The following is a 19096-nucleotide window of genomic DNA, read 5'->3' on the forward strand; positions in this document are numbered from 1 at the left end:
TTGTTTTATCTGAACTGGGCTGCTAACTGATTAGAGGAATAAATGAGTTTTGCTAGATTTCATGAATCTAATTTACTGGGATAAAATGGGATATAAATGCATAAAAATAAATAGCTACTAGTAGAGAAAGAGTAACTTTTTGGATAAACTGCAACCAGGTCTGATGCCTTTTACACAGAAGCAAGTCATGCTCAGATCAAAAGGGCTTCCTCCAAGCTAAATGACCACAGGAGTGCCTCCCCAGTCATTAGGAGTCTTGTTAATTTAAATTAATATCCAAATGTATTGCTGTTCCTTATAGTGATGCTTATCTTCTGAGCTCTTTAAAAATACAAGTTTCTTCTGTTTTTGCATGACAACTCTGAACAGGTCAAGATCTTAAGAGCTACTTTAAAGTGAACCCAAAGGCTTGGACATGCCCAGTAGGATTTAACTTTTCTTCCTTTGAATGGCAGAACCTCTGCCCCCAAGCCATACCAAACACTGCTTTTAAAATTCCCCTCAGAACGCGGATTCAAAAGAAGTTTCCCATGAAGCAAGGAGTTGGTCTTTTTCAAGAAAAAAGCCCAGTGCCTCTTTAGCAGCACGCTGAACTAGCTGCAAGAATCTTTGGGTCACTCCATTCTAAATCCAAACAGAATCTTCCTTTTCTGCGTGACAATATTGTTTCTATTCTATATATTCCAGTTGGCAAGCTATGGTGCACTCTGATACTTTAGCGTACAACAGCTTAAGCTCCACTTTCAGAACTGTATATTTATAATTGTTTACATGCAGTAAAGGCACTAATACTTTTAAAGACTAACAAATGATGCAAACACTTTTATTAAAGTTTTCTCATTTTAAAAAAAGAAAGTCTGAATAAGTAATTGACCAGAGTTTGGATATACACAGAAAGTTAAGCGGGTTGCTTATTAAGGGTGAAGGTGGGTCTCAAAAAGTTGAAGACAACTGCCTTATGGCCAACTGCTTCTCCCCTGTGACTTAGTTGTAGACCAGTAAACTGAAGGACAAGGGTAAAGGTAAAGGGACCCCTGACCATTAGGTCCAGTCGTGGCCGACTCTGGGGTTGTGGCGCTCATCTCGCTTTATTGGCTGAGGGAGCCGGCGTACAGCTTCCGGGTCATGTGGCCAGCATGACTAAGCCGCTTCTGGTGAAGCAGCCCACAGAAATGCCATTTACCTTCCCGCCGGAGCAGTACCTATTTATCTACTTGCACTCTGACGTGCTTTCGAACTGCTAGGTTGGCAGGAGCAGGAACCGAGCAACGGGAGCTCACCCCGTCGCAGGGATTCGAACCGCCGTCCTTCTGATCAGCAAGCCCTAGGCTCTGTGGTTTAACCCGCGTCCCTCTCCACAGTGCCACCCGCGTCCCTCTAAGGACAAGGGTACCATCAGTTATTTGAGTACTGAACTGCACTGATGGGGATGCCCTCAAAGTGCAATAATACATCCTTTGACAGCTAAGGTGATAACTGTGGCTAGTTAAGATGCGGGGGGGGGGGGGGGACAGGGGAGCTTGTATTATTTTAATCCAGATCATGAGATTTCAAGTCAAATACCCTTCCCCATAAACACTAACAGAAACATTTCTGAAATACTAATTTGAGAATAAAAGCCCAGAGATTAGTTTGCAAAGACCAAAAAGTTCCTGTACTTAATGCAAACACACTTTTGCCCCATTTTATCTTTGAGACTTATTCTTTTTCAAATACCTAGCAGGAGTTGGGGTCCCAGTATCCCATTAATGGATTAACACCCCCCACCTCAACCTGCAGCTCAATAATAATAAAATAATAGACAGTTGCTAGTAAAAACACATGTGGTTTAGACGACAGTGCCACCTGCGCCCCTTCTTCTCATATGCAAAGAATTAGGTCACAACTTATAAACTCAAAAAAACTGTACATTTAAAGCACAGCAATGGATGGAAGTCTTGTGGTGCAACTTTATGAATGAGTTTATAGTCTCAATTTAAACCAGCACGATCACTTATTATGCCTTAAGGTTCATTTGAAAATCAACTAGCTATACTTATAAGAGCTTTATTGTACTGTTCACCTTGTGAATTTCTTCTGAAATGGAAGCATCTGAAAATGTGGTTTTGTAAGACTTTCTATTATCCACTTTCAAATAGCAAGTGAAATTTAAAGCATTCCCTGGATTAAATAGCAGAAATATAAAGCAGCTCATCGAACACAATCTTTTCAGGGGTTTCAAGCTTGTTTCTCATTCTAACTTAGGCTCTGAGTCCTAGCTTGCACTTGGTTGGTTGGCATCTGTCTGTCTCGAGAGACAATGGAATACACCTCTGGGGGTGAAGTCAAACTGCTAAGTTAGCAACACCCAAGTGACCCCACCCAGGGGAACAAAACTGTGTGGTGTGTATGGAGGTTCTGGATTGTCCTGACAACAAGACCCACCCCCTTGACCTCACAAGGAACGGAAAGCAATATGTTTGGCAATAGCTTGGGCTGCAGAAGTTGTTGAGACGTACAAGACGCCATCCAACCGTCTCAGGGACTCCATTCCAGATATGTGTTTACTCATTATTTTCTTCTCCAGAAGATATCCCATACACCCCATGCTTACCCTGGGAGACAAGAAAACTTCAAATCAAGAGTTCCGAGACCTTTACACATTCAGATTAACATAGGCAGCCACAAACTATTCCAACCTTACTGTTATGATGGGTTCCTCACACCAGATTTTCATAACTTCACTAGTCTGGCGAGCCGCTGAACTTCTAGAAAGAGCTCAGTTCATCAAAAAGAAATCAACTAGTTTCTTTTACAAATAACTTTGGGCAGAAAAGGAGGGATGGTTCTTCTCTTGTATGTTGCATTGTCTTAAAAAGTTATTACAAATAGAAAGTTTGTTTTACACCTGGCAGAAGTTCCTTGGGTGAAGCAAATGCTCAAATGTGTTTCACAGCTTGATCCTATGCATGCTTACTTCTGAGTTACAGTGGTACCTTGGGTTACAGATGCTTCAGGTTACGGACGCTTCAGGTTACAGACTCTGCTAACCCAGAAACAGTACCTCGGGTTAAGAACTTTACTTCAGGATGAGAACAGAAATCACATGGTGGCGGTGCGGTGCGCTGCAGCGGGAGGCCCCATTAGCTAAAGTGGTACCTCAGGTTAAGAACAGTTTCAGGTTAAGAATGGACCTCCAGAATGAATTAAGTTCTTAACCCAAGGTACCACTGTACAGAGTTTGGTGATGTTCACTCCCATGTTAAGTATGCACAGGATTGCAATCCTACAAACATGCGAAATGTCAAGAGATCACAGTTGGGGAAAATCTGTAAATTTCAAAATCTGGTGTCAGGCAATAATTTTATTAGGACCAAAGTGCCACAAAATAACAAGCAAAGCTTCTGAGTTCACAGAACTCTTCATATTACACCTGAAACACATATTTCCACCACCCTGTTGGGGCCACTGAGAACTCAAAATGACAAAAGCCTGTTTCCTAATGAATCCTGAATAGAAAATAAAGACCACATATAGTTTTCCAAATCCTGTTTCAGTGCTCTAGCTTGAAAAACTGTCCTTGAGACTGACTCTAGCTAATAAACACTCATGCCACATGACTCTTACCTGACATTCCTTACTAACTTTTGTAATAATTTATTGGACAGTTCATCAGAATAAGCCTCTATTGGGCAAAACTCTGATCCTCCTACATCTGAGGGTTTGCACCAAAAAAGGTAAACTTTTTTTTTTAAAAAAATTGTGCTTTAAAAAAATGTATGGGTTATACCCAAGTTACACAAATAAAAATCTGCTCATTCAGCTGAGCTTTACCAGACCCTTGTCCACAGTACAAGCTGCTGTTACTCCAAGGAAAGTGCTGGGATATGCAAAGGGCAGCTGCAGAGAGGAAGAAGGAAACTGACAAAAGCAAAGCATTGGCAGTAATGGGAAGAACAGAGGAAGAAAGTCCTCTTCTCATGTAGACTTACACTCATGTAGTTTGGGATGTAACCCATGTTATTTACTATGGAGGGAAAGACCAAAAATTGGAAAGGAAAAAGTAAAGAATGTCATGTGTTCGTTAATTAAGATAAAACCTGAATTACTATATATTTCACTTCATTTTTATGAAACAGATACTGTTTTTAAAATGTGTATTGTATGGCTGTAATTTTATGGCAGGATTAGTCTTCACAGCCGGCCAGCAGCAAAACATGGTTGGAAACCAAAGCCAGACAGAAATTTGTGGCTACCTGTGAATGTAGCATTATCATGAGTACATAGTGTGACTAGGCATCAAAATTAGTTTCCAGATGCCCCAGAGATTGCACAATAAGAATGTATACGGACTAATACTCAAAGATTTTGGTTTGAGGGAATAATGAGCTGTACGCCTTTGCTCGGGGATCCCATTGTGCTGGGGCTATACTGCTTGAAGCATAATGAGCTGTAAAGCAACACTCTCATTTCAAGAATCATTCGTCTCATTTTGTTCTGACCTGGTCCCTTTTCACAATTCACCAGATGTATTTTCAAGAAGAAAAATCATGTTTTGAAGACACATTGACATGTTTTATTACTCAGGAAGAACTCAGAGGCCAAATTAGTCCTTATGTCAGGAATGCATGCCTGTCAAGAAGTGTGTGTAATACCTAATGATTTAACTAGATAATGGACAGTGGTTGATAACAGTGCCCTCAATATCTGCTTGTCCTATTTCTTTGTTCAAACTTGTGTTATAGCCCCTACATTTTTCCTGGGAACAACATGTTTTCAGTCAAGAGCAGGGCAAATACACCACAATAACAAGGGGATTTTATCATCTGCTTAGGGTCTGGTGGTTTTGGCAGCTGTTGCCCAGCTAGTTCAAAACCACAGTTAACTCATATGACAGGCTGACAGGAAATCAGAAGAACAAAAAAAAAAGTTCTGTCAGGACAAAAATAAGAACAGAAATTTACAGTATATTGGAAAGTTAGGAAGGACTTTCAGCAAAGAGCTTCAGTGGAGAAGCCACCATAGCTATTACTATGCATAACAGAAAAAGTCTATTCTCTTAACTTGCTACTTAGGACATGCTTCTGTATTAGTGTGCCAAAATACTGCTATGTCCATCCTACAGCTGCCTGAGTTTCTGATTCAGTGCTATGGCAAACAGAAGTGCTCCTGGGAGAAAGTTTATCTTCCACTCCCAGGACATTACCACCAAACCAAGCCAGTCACCCATGCAAAATGGGTCAGTCCAGCAACCATCCCCAGCAGCCGCAAGCCTGGGAGGGCACAAACACACCTTGAACGTCCTGCAAAAGAGGGTGATGAGGACTAGATTTTGTCTAATCTCCAAATAAAAATACGCAGCTGTGCCTCAAGTTGGCAGCTGTATCAAGTAACCATACAACTGAACCTGAAACCTCAGCTGCCAGAGACTCAAAAAAGCATTTTCAGATTGGAAGCTCCTTGCGGCAGAACTTGTCTGCTGTAAACCATCAAGAGTACTGATTTTATAAAAGTAACAATAAAACTACTACTGCTACTAATACCACCATCAGAACTGCCATAGTTTAGTATTCTATAAATAAACCTTGCAAACATGTTCCCTAGTTATTGGCCCACAAAAAATGTTTACTAGTCTGCCTGTCCACAGTATACCATTTCTGGCACATCTATAGACTAAGTGAGTCAGCTACCTCCTTCCAATATTCAAAAGCTTTCTTGCCTGGTGATTCCGGGTAATCTGGTGGAGCAATTACAAACCTGATATAAATGCATTTTCAGTAATCTAACCAAAGCTGCCTTTTCCAAATTGGCAGAGATTAGGCCAGAGCTGAAAGGTCAACTGATCCATTTACATGAATGAAGAAAATTGGTATTGCACAAAATGTTTGCTTGGAAGATTAGGAAAATAGATAACTGATGTTTGTTCATTCAACCCTGTGGCAACTAAGGGATTGGAAGTGACACAAAAAACAAAATAATTGGAAAACAATTGGTCTATCAAGACCATTTTGTTTGTTATGGCTAAGCTATGCAAGAAATATTGCTTGGCAATCCCTGCTAAAACCATTAAAAAAAACTTTTAAAGACTAAATTATATTCAAAAGGTTATTCAGATTATAACTTGCAGAATGAATGCCATATCATAAAGATGATAATTAAGTGGCAATAAATACTATCCAAGTCATCAAGGTAACAAAGTTAAAGGTTATTGGAACTGAGTACTTTCTTCTCATCTTCAATTTCTAATTTTGGAGAAAATAAAAAATCTCAGATGAATATTCTTGAAAAATATGAATTTGATCCACAGTAGATTCAGTGATTGCTTAAGTACTAGAGGGGTCTAACAATGGATAGTTTTTGTTAAACCCTTCAGAATCTCCCAGCAGGTCTTCAAGAAAGTTTCAGTCTAGCAGCAGAGTAACTTTCAAAGTCACGGTAATAAGGCTAATTCCTTTCCAGTGAGTGGGTGGAAAGGGGTGGAGGGCTGGGGGAGGACTGTAAATGGAATAATTGTTTGCCTATGAATGTACTTTGCAAATCAGTTCAGTCTTCACATTGCTTCAAAGCCACAAGACATTAGCCTGATTGTAAACACTTTGATCTGATCCTCACCCTCTCCCCAAGTTTTCATCACCTCAGTTAGGGCAAGGTGCCCCAAAGGAGAAAGTATTTATTGACCATTGTGGCTTCTCTACATCTAGGTATCAGCCACAACAATTTAAAATTGCTATTATGCATTCGAATCTCCTAGTGAGTGTGAGATCAGCCCCAAAGAGCCAAGCCACCAATGGAGGAGGGTAATAAGACCTAAGAACCATTATTTAAAGAACTACTTTGTGAAGTCTTTCATGATTGAATTAAGATTTGATCCTGCATGATGAAATTCCATGTCCAAAGCAACATATACCCTAATCAAGCTCAAGTTTCATCCAGGAGACAGTGAAAAAGGACAAGGGAATCAACACAAATTTAATAAGCTTGTTTAAGTTCTATTTTAATTTCTCTGAAGTTCTTCCTTTTTATCTCATTGCATTCAGGGCTTTTTTCTAGAAAAAGAGGTGCCGTACCTTGTTGAGGTTTCTAAGGGGGAGCACCCACCCAAAGTTGCTTTGCACAAACAAGATTGTTTTTAATTTTAAAATATTGAATTTTAATTTTATTTTTAATATTCTAAAAGGGTACAGGTCCAGAGCACATGAAACTCATCTGAATGCTTCCTCGCATAAAAACAAGTTAAGGAGAAACCTAAGCATGTCTCTCTCCCCCCCCCCCCCGACATACTAGCTTTCCAAAACCAGGAAGCTCCATCATAGGAGGATGATTAAAACATGCACTTCTCCATACAGTTTGAAGTAACAAACTCCAATAAAAACCACATTCATTTTGAGAACATCAAATTCAGAATTTACATGTAGCAAGTATTGATCATAGGGCTTAAAATTACAGGAGGTGGAAGTAAGAGGGTTTGGGAACAAAGCCCAATAACTTCAAAAATAATCTAATCTGTTCCCCAGTAGAAGCCAAGCACCTGCTTTGCAATGAGGAGTGCCTTTAAAAGGATACTACATACAATTGCAATTATGTGTCCAAGGGTTAATGAGAAAATGTAAAGAAATTCATTAGGCCTGATCAATTTCTGTAAAGATGCATAATAAGAAAGCACAAAAATATTGTTGTTATGAGCGCAAAATTTAAGCAAACAACTAGCACAAGAAAAAACCTACTCAGGAATAACTAATCTGTAACTGTGTGAAATGTGGGGCTTGCAAGGATGCACACCCTGCCTGCTCCATCCCCCAATTTTTCCATGTACAGCAGCAGGGTATAAAAGGACCTTGCAAGCATGTTTGCTTGTACACACTTACAAGCCTTCCCGCCAGCAGGAGCCCTGTGTGATTAGGGTTGCCAACTGCAGGGAGACTTATAAGTGTATTCAAGTGTGGCATGAGGTCTTGCCACTAAAAATAGCAAGGTTGGGGCAGAACGCTAAAAAATCCTGTGTCTCTCACACAGTTACAGATTAATAATTCCTGAACAGGACAAGATTTAGTACTAATTTGATAAAAAGGCACCCAATAATTCAATTTGAGGTACCCCAGACAAGTTTCTTAGAGGACAACTAGGCAACCTAAGGCCCATGGGCCGGATCAGGCCCAATCGCCTTCACAATCCAGCCTGCGGACGGTCTGGGAATCAGCGTGTTTTTACATGAGTAGAATGTGCCCTTTTATTTAAAATGCATCTCTGGGTTATTTGTGGGGCATAGGAATTCGTTAATTCCCCCCCACCGGAAAATATAGTCTGGCCCACCACATGGTCTGAGGGACGGTGGACCGGCTCACAGCTGAAAAAGGTTGCTGACCCCTGGAGTAGTGTGACTGGATGCAATGTGCTAATCTTTAACAGGACAGGTAGATTCATGAGAACCACATTTGCAACTTCCTTATTCTGATGGTTGGAACAATTCTGTTTCTCACAATCAAATTAAATGATGGACAGGTCCATGACCACCACAAGCCTCTTTAACTGTTTCCTCCACTTTGACCTGTCGTAAACAGTCCTTCAAGGCACCAGAAACAATTATATCATCTCTTTGTTTTTTTAAAAAGTTTTAAAATCTGCTCTCGGGAACTAGTAACTTTGACTCAGACATTTAGCTACTATTAAAAGAAACTATTAAATATCACGAAAGAAACATACAGAGCCAGCAGTAAAGACAGCAGCACGCGAGACATCCAACATGAATCCAAGCCTATCTCACTGCAACATGTCACAGGACATTCCATTCCAAGTACAAGTGCATTGGAAGCAGATATACGTCCTATAGCTTAGTTTTAAAAAGTCTTCTCTGCAGAAAATTTTATTGATCTATAAAACTTCTCTATTTCTAAGATATGAAAATTTAAGCCAAGGGAGGGAAAAGCGCTCAGTTGTCTGCAGCAGAACTCTAGAGACTGGGATAGGATTAACCAGCTTTGACTCTGTCCTATTTTAGGATGCCTACTTGAAGTATCTCCTGAACTAAATGACTAAACAAGGCCCCCCAATCAGAAAACCAACTGGAATTGTGAATAAGAATAAAATGATAGTTCCTGGGCAGGAACAATCGAACTTTTTTGACGCTGTAAAATCTCATGTCATACTGTACACGGCTGTTACAGCACCAGCAACAAGAAGCCAAGACCAAACCAAAAGTTTCATTTTAAGTCCAGTGGGAAATTGCTAACACGAAGACCATTCAGATTTATTATGCTGCATGCACAGAAGTAGAAGTTCTATCCATTCTACTTCTTCCGTAGCCGGTTCCCAAGTCTCATCCCTCCGTACTGCAGGAGCTTAAGAGTCTGGCACAGCAAACTCTCTTCTAGCTGAGTGTTACAGAGGGAAACAGTATGCATATGGAAGTTTACAATAGCCTAGGAGACACTGATATAGTCCAGATGGAGCTCTAAATCCTATTGAGTTCAATATGTGCATAGGATTATGTCTTATAAGACACTCAAACTTGGGATATCCTCTGTGAATCTTCACTGCATAGTTCTGATGGCATTATTTCAACAGACATGTATGACATTGGGGACATCCCCCACAATTGTAAGGACAACCTCTCAGCTAAATGTATCCACACAAATACATGGTACAAAGGTGAGAATTTGTTCTTTTTCAGGCAGGTTCTACCCTGATGACAGAAACTAAGGGGCTGAATAGGTACATGTTCTGCACGTAGAAAGACAACCAGTTCACTGGGAACTGACTTATATGCATTTGAAAATTGGTTTTGACCTATTGGCATGCCTCACTTCTGTTTTTTCCATGCAACAATTCTTCCGCTCAGTGAGTGAAGTTCTGAATTTTCAATGTAGGTTGCAGGGATTATGCATTCAAATAAAATGATTTCAACATAAACTGATTTTCTACTTCAATGTCCCCAAAGCAGCTTACGATAAATGTAACAGGAACATAACACATTTAAAGTTAATAAAATAAACTCCCGGAAAACAATTAAAATGGCCTAGAGAAACCAGAACAGTCTCATGTTCAGAAACCAAATACATAACAAAGATAAATTTTCTTCTGTCAAACTTCAGTAAAATAGACCTGGCTGATCTCCCTTGGAAGTTCAATTGCGCAGATACCTATCACAGTAAAAGCTACCAGCGAATGACGTCGGTGGCACATACAGAGTCATAGAATTGTAGAGCTGGAAAAGACACTGAGGGTCTAGTCCAACCCCCTGCAATGCAGGAATCTCAACTGAAGTATCCATGGCAGATGGTCATCCTCTATATATTTATTTACACCTTGCCTTTTTCCCTGACAGGGACATCGTGAGTTGATTTTTAATTCACAGAAAGGGGGAAGGCATATAAGGGAGAAGATGTCCCCTAAGTGGTTCCAGGCCTTAAAAGGTCAAATACAGAACCTTAAATTATCTTTGGGGGTGGGGAGTGCTGTTGGCTTAGCCTGGATACTAGCTAGGCCAACATTTACTTGGACCTTTAGAAGTTCCTGAACTACTGAGGGAAGCTCCAGCTACAGACGATCTCTCAATAAAAACTAAAATTCTAAGCCCTTTGAATAATAAGTGTTGCATATTCTGGCTATAGTCCTTTCATCAAAATCTATGGAGTAAACCCTTGTAGTACTTCTCCAGAAATCTATTGGAATTCCAGAAGCTTCAGCTTTCTAGCAGAGCTTTCCAAATTGGCACGCTAACCTATATTTAAGATACTACTGTGGAACAACCAATATTAAGAGTAAGCAATTCAGTATGTAAGTATGTGAGTTTCTACCACATGTTCTCTAGTGTGACCAAGAGACAGAATACAGGAACCTAGAAAGGAGGAGGGGACATGTCTAAGACATAATTCCTTTTCCATGCACGGAACTGAACAGGTAGGGAAACTCAAACGAAAGGATACAGTATAAGCAACAAGAGGCCTGGCCTATACTGGGCCCATCCTCTTTTAGCACAAAACTAAAGATCCACATTCACTTTTAAATGAAAGAAGAGGAGGGAGCATGTCCAGTAACAAGTGAATTTTGATTTGTAAAAGGTGCTTTAAACAAGTATTGCATATAATAATAATTTTATTATTTATACCCCACCCATCTAGTTGGGTTTCCACAGAAACTGTATGTTGCTATCCTCCCCAAAATTTTCTTCCGTCCCCTACCCCCATCTTCTTTTTTGCCATTGCTTTAAAATTTCCAGAAACTGATTCCACCCTGTATGCATATATTATAGTGAGAGCAGCAAAAATCCTTCACCCAAACCAATTAATTGTTCTAAATATTTGTGAATTCCAGTTCTATACAGGGCTATCTAGTTTTTTGCTAGCTCCTAAATTTCTCATAGTGACCTGACCCTTGTGACTGCAAATTAAGTAGCATAAGCAGCAATGCCTTTAAGTGACATGAGGAATATATAACTACTCTGAAAGCCATAGCAGGAATCCCCTTCCCAAAAACGAAATCTGTTGGAGTTTCTATGTAAAAATTTGGGAGTATTTTAACATCACAGTGTATATTGAATGATATATGAGATAGAAAACCTTACCTGATTATTTATTTAGGTGCATCCGATCAGAACTACCTACAATTAACATTACCGGTTTCACATACTTTTGTTATGATATTCCATTACTAAACTGTAATGAAAAGCTGCAAGTAATAATTTACACAAAATTCTGACTAATTAATAACACCTTGTCACTCTGTACACTGCTGCACCAGCCAGCCCTGACAGATGCTGAAAAGCACAACCATATTCAACCTGTTCTGCATCCGTTGCACTAGTTAGCAATTTGCTTCCAGGTCCAATTCAAGGTACTTGTGTTAACCTTTAAAGCAGGAATTAGGAATGTCAGGCCTAGTAGGCAAATACAGACCTTCCTATCAGGCTTTTGGGACTCTCCCCAGGCTATACCCCTCACCTCACCCACCATTCTACATCCTTCTTGAGCGCTTTGCCTTGCTGAACAGTATCCCTTAAATTATGGTAATGCCTTTTCCTTGCCTGGATGGAGAGATATAGAATATATATGTATGTGTTTGTTTCTGTGTGTAGAAATCTCTGGGCTTATGCATGGCTAAAATTTATTCTATTGTACAAAGGCAATAGTGGCATCTACTGCCCTAGCCACCTTTGCCTCTGTCCCTACTAACTAGTGGTATGCAGTGCCCAGAAGATCACTCTACAAAGGAATGCAGCCCTTGGGCCAAGAAAGGCTTCCTACCCCTGCTTTAAAGCCTTGCATAGCCTAGACTCACATACCTCAAAGACTACTAGTCTGCTGAGGTGAGGTCAGTCAACAGGCTTTATTATTTGTAGCGTCTTTGTGGCAAGTTACAACTGCAACAACTCACAAGCACAGACCATTCCCAAACTGTCCTAGCAGCTATAGGTTAGAACATCTACCTCTTTGCTTTATTTTTATGAGGAAAGCAAGACCTATTTCTTTAGGATGGTTTTTGGTAGAAGCCTTCCTGTAGATTTAGTTTACTACGTAACTGGATTTTGTCCTTATTAGTATCTTTAATTACTGGTGGTAAACTGCTTTGAGCAACCAGAAAAGACATGGAGCATGTCTTGTTGACATTTAAGAACTCACAAATTTTATGGGAGGCAAGAAGCCACATTTATTACTTTATAGAAGCCACATTTATTAGTTCTCATTGATGCTTGTTCTTCTGTATGTTTTAACAATTCAAGCTTTAGTAATACTTTCCACCAACTTATTATTATTAGGTTAATTACAGAGTTTAACAAAACAACCCCACCCTATGTTACTGTCTCATCTTCTGGTGAAATGGTAGATTTCTATAGCAAATTCCATATATTTAGAAGATCTAGTTTTATATTCAAGTTATTTAAAAACTATTGGGTAGCAGGTGTAAGCCATCAACTAGAGACTTGCTAATTTTTAATTTGTTAGCAGTGGTTTTCAACCTTCGAGTCCATGGCTCCCTTGACCAACCACGTTTTTTCTGTGGCTCCACTGTGAGAGCCACTTACACTGGGGTTCCATTGCAGGACATGTGTAAGTGGGGATTCTCCCATTCCGCCCCTGCCCCACCCTGTTCTGCCCCGGCTGGGTCCCCTGAATGTTCCTCAGAGAGAAAGAGAGAGAAGTATTGCAGGAAGATGTGGGCTGCAAGTTAATGAAAGAACATTCAGGGCTCCTTTGAACATTCCTCAAGTCTCCCCAGGGTGCCCCAGCACACTGGTTGACAACCAATGGATTAGTGTATCCTGGAACTTTGAATCTTGACACCGTTGTCTAACTACTATTTGATCTCTTTTTTCTGACACTCTCCTCAAAGATGCAACATTTTATTTTATTATACTGTATTAAGGATTAATAAGGGTTATACAGTCCAGGACACCCATGTACCAATAAAACAAAAATCCTCAACATTCAAAAATTCTGTTTTTACACTGAAGTATTTCAGTAATTCTACCATATTTTGATATTGTAGCAGTTATACACTGAGGTCAAGCACCGAGGGCCTTCTGGCGGTTCCCGCACTGCGAGAAGCAAAGCTACAGGGAACCAGGCAAAGGGCCTTTTCGGTAGTGGCGCCCGCCCTGTGGAACGCCCTCCCATCAGATGTCAAAGAGATAAACAACTACCTGAAATTTAGAAGACATCTGAAGGCAGCCCTGTTCAAGGAAATTTCTAATGTGTGACATTTTAATGTATTTTTAATCTTTGTTGGAAGCCGCCCAGAGTAGCTGGGGAAGCCCAGCCAGATGGGAGGGGTACAAATAATAATAATAATAATAATAATAATAATAATAATAATAATAATAATAATAATATAATACAAATATTTTTTATCTCACGCATTACTTTGGAAAATAAAAGCCCCTTCTTGGGATAAAGTCTTATAATCAATAGCTTGTCAGAGAGTGAAATACTGAACTGCATTTAGTAATCCCAGTAATTATAATGGGTGCTTGCAGAGAACTAACAATGATACTCAAAACATACCAGAACCTCCCTCTTCACATGACTTCTAGGAGGTCATGGGAAAAGTGAAAAAGTAGGACCTTACATGTATTGAGGTTTAAACTACTGAACTCAAGTATGTGTCAATCAATCTGCATTTAATAAGGAGGAGACTTGTGGAAGCTAAGGCTTCTCTCCCACGTTTACTGAAACAAAGCCAAAATATTTAGCATCAAGAATGCATTCCTGGTTCTCCACACTGGTGCCAGAGGTTCCAGCACACTGTTTAGACAAAAGGACAACTGCAGGAAGCACATGTAAGAAAAATGGAAAACAGATCAAATGGAAACATCTAGGTGTATGTGAATGGGTCCAAAGCTAACATCCCAGCATAAATAACAGCCATGAAAGTCCCCTATAAGTGCTGTCCTGTTTCAAATTTCATTACTCCAAAATGATCTAGAGTTTCAGAACCATGTTCTCAACACACTTCAGTTGTTTTCATTCAATGTTTCGCAGAAAATACACATACAAACTCAAAAAACTCATTTGCAGTGGTCACAGGAGCTATGCTGATTGCCATCAGTCTAAAGTAGCACAGTAGCAAAGTAGCACAAACTTCAAGATGGGTAGGGAAGGATGCATTTTTCAGAATTAGAATTTGAGATGCCTTATGCCTTGTGAAATGGCATTACCCGACTTTGCTTCTGAATTAATATTTAGGCTATGCATCCTGAGTGGATGCAACAAGCACCTCCTCTCTCAAGGCAGGTAATTCAGCTGCATCTCTGAACTGGGGAGTAACTGAATGCTCTGCTGAAAACTAAGCAGAGACAGCAAAGAATTGCCCACCTCCAGTGGAATCCAACTGCAAGACATACACTCAGAACAGAAGATTGTGCAGAGTTGCAACAGAAAGCCTTTACTGTTAGTGGATAAATAAAGGAGCCCAAACTAATTAATTTATCATTGCATGTTTGCAGCACAGTACTGTACCTCCACACAGTTTAACAATTAGCAAATTAGCATAAAGTGGTGTGTAGATAATGGGCATTTTTGTCAAAAGGTCGTCCCCCCCCCCCCCGTTTTGATACTATACAGGTGCCACTTTTCTTCAGAAGAGAGGAACCCACTTCCACACATTAAACTTCTCCTAAATGCCTATCCTCCTCCAGTCTGTAGGACACAAGGGTAGGAAAGTCATTACTTTTCAGCCAGCAGTGACAAACTAGAAGGCACCCACTCTGATTGCAAAAAGATTAACATCCATGAAAGCTTATGTCCTAATAAATCCATTACTCTTTAAGGTGCCACAACACTATCGGTTTTATTGCAACAGACTGCTGAGGCTTCCCCCTATGGAAGTTGTCATTTAGAATTGAGTTTTTATAGAACTGCTTCTTACTATTTTTTAATAGCACTGAATATATACTTCACTTTAAAGGCTCCCTTCAGGAAACATCACATGTCCTAGCATATCTTCAGTTTACCAGCTAATAATAAATTTCTAGTTGGTCCAGAGAGTGTCAAGTATCCATATCTGTTCTTGTATCAAATACTTAGTTATCAGAAATGTATTCAAGGACCCGAATATCTTAGAAACATGGTACAGGACTTTATCTATCTGATAATCAGCAAGTGACATATAAATTGATATGGAAGTTGTTTACAATGTAACTTTCCACTGTGAAATATTAGTGGGAAAGAGCACAACAGCAGAAAGTCATGCTGCTCTCTCTCAAAGGGCTAATACCTAGTTTTATAGATCTAATGCATCGCATGTAAAAACACAAAGCATGTTAAAGATGGAGCAATTTCCACATTCTCAAAAAAATCTGAAGCTTCATTTTGGTCATACTACTTTCTCAAGTCATACAGGACAAAAATTATTTTGCTAGCAAATATGCATACTACCAACATATTTTTTTTTGCTAGATGAATGGCACAGCTGTCTCTTCTAAGGAACCTCCCTACCTCACCTTCAGTGAATTTGCTTTAGAATAGTTGATCAAGCTACCTGAAGAAGCATTTTAGAAAGAACTACATGTATAGTAGCTTAGTTTTCTAAAGTGTTTTCAGTGAAATTTAAATCAGTTATTTCCCCAGGACTCCAATCCATTAAACATCTTAACATCAAGTGGGTGTGCCCTATTTAGAGGATCAAATATACAATTCAGCACATCCAATCCCTGCAGTGATTACACAGAGGGTACTTCAGTGCACACTGGTCCCCTAACCATGCACACAGCCAGCAAAAATTACTGGGAAATGTACTGAGTGATGTAAGAAAAATGTACTGTATACTATACTGCCTTTTCTAGCCTCACTATTGCATTTCCAAATGTGCACTACAACACCAGACCAGGAAAGCTGCTGTTTTAACACGCCCTTACACGTTGCTTCTAAATATACTGAGCTTTTTTATAAGATGTACTAGATGCCTGTACTGGATTAAGCTTTTGGAATGCAGTGCTCATTCTGCATGTGGTGGAACAGCCAGCAATTACTGGTATCATGACCGCATTACCTACAACAAGAATAATGGTTCCAAGGCATCGCTTTACAAGTCAATAGTACCTCTGGTGAATAAATTGATTTTTAAAAAAACAAACTTGCACTTAACATGTTCAGTGTCAATGATTCCTGCAGGCCTAGCTCTCCAGGATACAGACTCTAAAGCAGTCCCAGCATATAAACATGTACCTACAGAGAAGCAATGGCTCCTACTTAGCAGTTATAAAGTTTCTAGCACTTCCAGCTGTAGATATTGGCCAAATAGTCCAGCCCACAATAACAGCACAGAATTAGGTAGCAACCTTACAAGGATTACAGAGATTGTATGTGGAACACAGATCTGAAGCATTGAGTGGCATTGCTATTACTACTATAGTTAGCATCAAGTAATTCTATCAGCTACCACTTTCTTCTCAATCAGGGAACTGTGGGTGCAGATTGAGGGCCTTAGAAATTAGCATTGCTACATTAGATTGCAGATAAAATGTTGAACCATATAGCTAGATCTTTCTGAGATTCAGCATGACAGTATTATAAAAAGGGAGCTCCTGGAACAGAGAACACTTAGCCTAGGCCTTACAGCAGCTTGCTCGTCCAACACTAACTAACAGAGAACTCATTCCTCAACATGGCAGGCAACTGCAGAGTTTTTTTTAATGAAAGGGGGCCTGCAACACTCCCAAAATGGCAAAGGCACGGCAGCAATCTTCTAGCAGGACCTCAAAGATTTCCCTACCCGTTATAGATGGCCCAGTTTCCCAGTCTCAACAAAACATGATGGTACCCCAAGGCCACTCGTTCCTACCGCCTAGCAATCCAGAGACCCTTCAATCGCAACCCAGTATCGCCGACCCTGCCTGCGGCGCACCTCAATGCTACACACACACACACACACACACACACACACACACACACACGAGGAGAGCAGAGCAGTGCTCCCAGCGCCAATTGCACCTGCTCAGCCAGTATCGCACGTCCACCTGCATTCTGGTGGGTGCCCGATCTGCGCCCCCCCCCACCTGCCTTACCATCAGACGCCCCTCCGGGAAGGGAAGACCGTGGCCCAGGCCCAAGGTGAGATGCTCCTCGTGGGGAGGAGGAAGCCCGAGAGTGGAGGAGATTCGGGGCGCAGGGAGAGCGAGCGCGGAGGGATCAGCGGAGGAGAGGTGAGAGTTTGAAATCCGCCAGGAGATCCAGCTGGAGCCAGAGCTCCTTGGAGAGGCCTCGGGGGCTCCCCGAATCCCGGGCCTGCGAGGGCCCCGCGCCGGTGCAGGCTGCCGCTGCCGCCGCCGTCGCCCCCACGGAGCTTCCCTGGCGCCAGGGCTCACCTACCGCGGCGCGCTCCCGCTCGTCCCCCGCCCGCCCGCCAGCCCCTGAGAAGCCCCAGCGAGGAGGCCGCTCCCTCCCGGGACTCGCCGCCGGCACAGTGACCGACAGAGGAGGCGACCGAGCAAGCGCGACGGCGCCGCGACACGTACCTGGGGGAGGGGCGGCGCACAGGAGCCTAGCAACCGCCGGCACGAGCGCGCCGCAACCAATCAACGAAACCTTTCCGCGGGCCGAGCCGCAGCGCAGCGCAGCTCGCCAGACTCTGCCCGTTTGGCTCGCGACAGCCCCGACCCAACCCGCCGGGCTCCGCCTCGCGCGCGCCCGGCCGGCCTCCCCCCACCCACCCCCAACCGCAGGACCCGCCCTCTCGCCGAAGGAAACCACGCCCCTCCTCGGCGTACAGAAACGGGCGCACGCTCCCCTGGCCACACCCTCAGGGCTCTATATAGCACGCCCCCCCATCAAGGGACCGAGGCCACGCCCACTGCTAGACTTATTATTGGGCAGAGGTGGATAGAATTCCGGTTCTTCGTTTCCCGATTGGCCTGTCCTAAAAATTCTTGTGGGAGGGGAAAAGCGCAGCCAGCGCGCCTTGCCCCACCTGCAAACTCCGCCCACAGCTTCTCCTTTCTTCTTGGGGACAAAGACTGAGAAAGAGTGAAGAGCGTGATTCTCCATCCCTAAAATTCGAAACCCGCCATCTATCACTTGTTTTGTAAAATAAGTGATATTGAGGTCTTATCTATTTAGAAGGTATGACTCTTAGCGCTAGATCGGAGGTTGCCTGCTGTGATTATTCGCGAGAGGAATGCACTCTGCGCGCTCTCAGAAATACGTTCATCAGCAACCAAAGCACTTTAGTGAAATACAAGCTCAGAACAAATGCAGAGGAAAAGCAATCCATAAAATATGAATGCTGTCTATATTAAGAGTGCTGAAATACGGTGACCTAAGCATTGATTTAGATCAGAGGTTGTCAACCTTTCTGGGTCCACTGCTCCCTTGACCAACTACCTTCTTTCTGTGGCACCCCTGTGGGGCTCAGGAGCCCAATTACGTCACCCCTTGACTGCAGAGCGGGCAGCCCCTCACCCCTTTTCGAACCCTCCCTTGTGGAGGGTTCCCTCAGCCTCTTCTCCCCACTCCTTGGGAGTCCTCTGGGCAGCCTCAGCTGCCACCCCTGGTCTCTGAGCTGTGCCACCTGCCCCAAAATGAGATGCATCCTCACATTGCCCCACAGGGCCCTGGGAAGCACTCCCTGGCCAGCAGCAGAGGCACCATTTGCAAGGAGAGCTTGTAGCAAGGGCTGCTGTAACAAA

At 42.0% G+C, this 19096-nt stretch overlaps 1 protein-coding gene across 2 annotated transcripts in view; it reads right to left on the bottom strand.

Moving 5' to 3' along the window:
• DAG1 (dystroglycan 1) overlaps positions 1-18159 on the bottom strand; it is a 59183-nt gene extending 41024 nt beyond the window's left edge. The window contains exon 1 of one of the 2 annotated variants that reach the window (XM_083429371.1): positions 17927-18159. The gene's annotated coding sequence lies outside the window, so the exon portion shown is untranslated. The other variant, XM_083429372.1, reaches the window with a different exon arrangement.
• Between the last annotated feature and the right edge of the window lie 937 nt (positions 18160-19096).

Source organism: Podarcis tiliguerta (genome assembly GCF_965153285.1).
Source record: "Podarcis tiliguerta genome assembly, chromosome: 2".
NCBI lineage: Eukaryota > Metazoa > Chordata > Lepidosauria > Squamata > Lacertidae > Podarcis > Podarcis tiliguerta.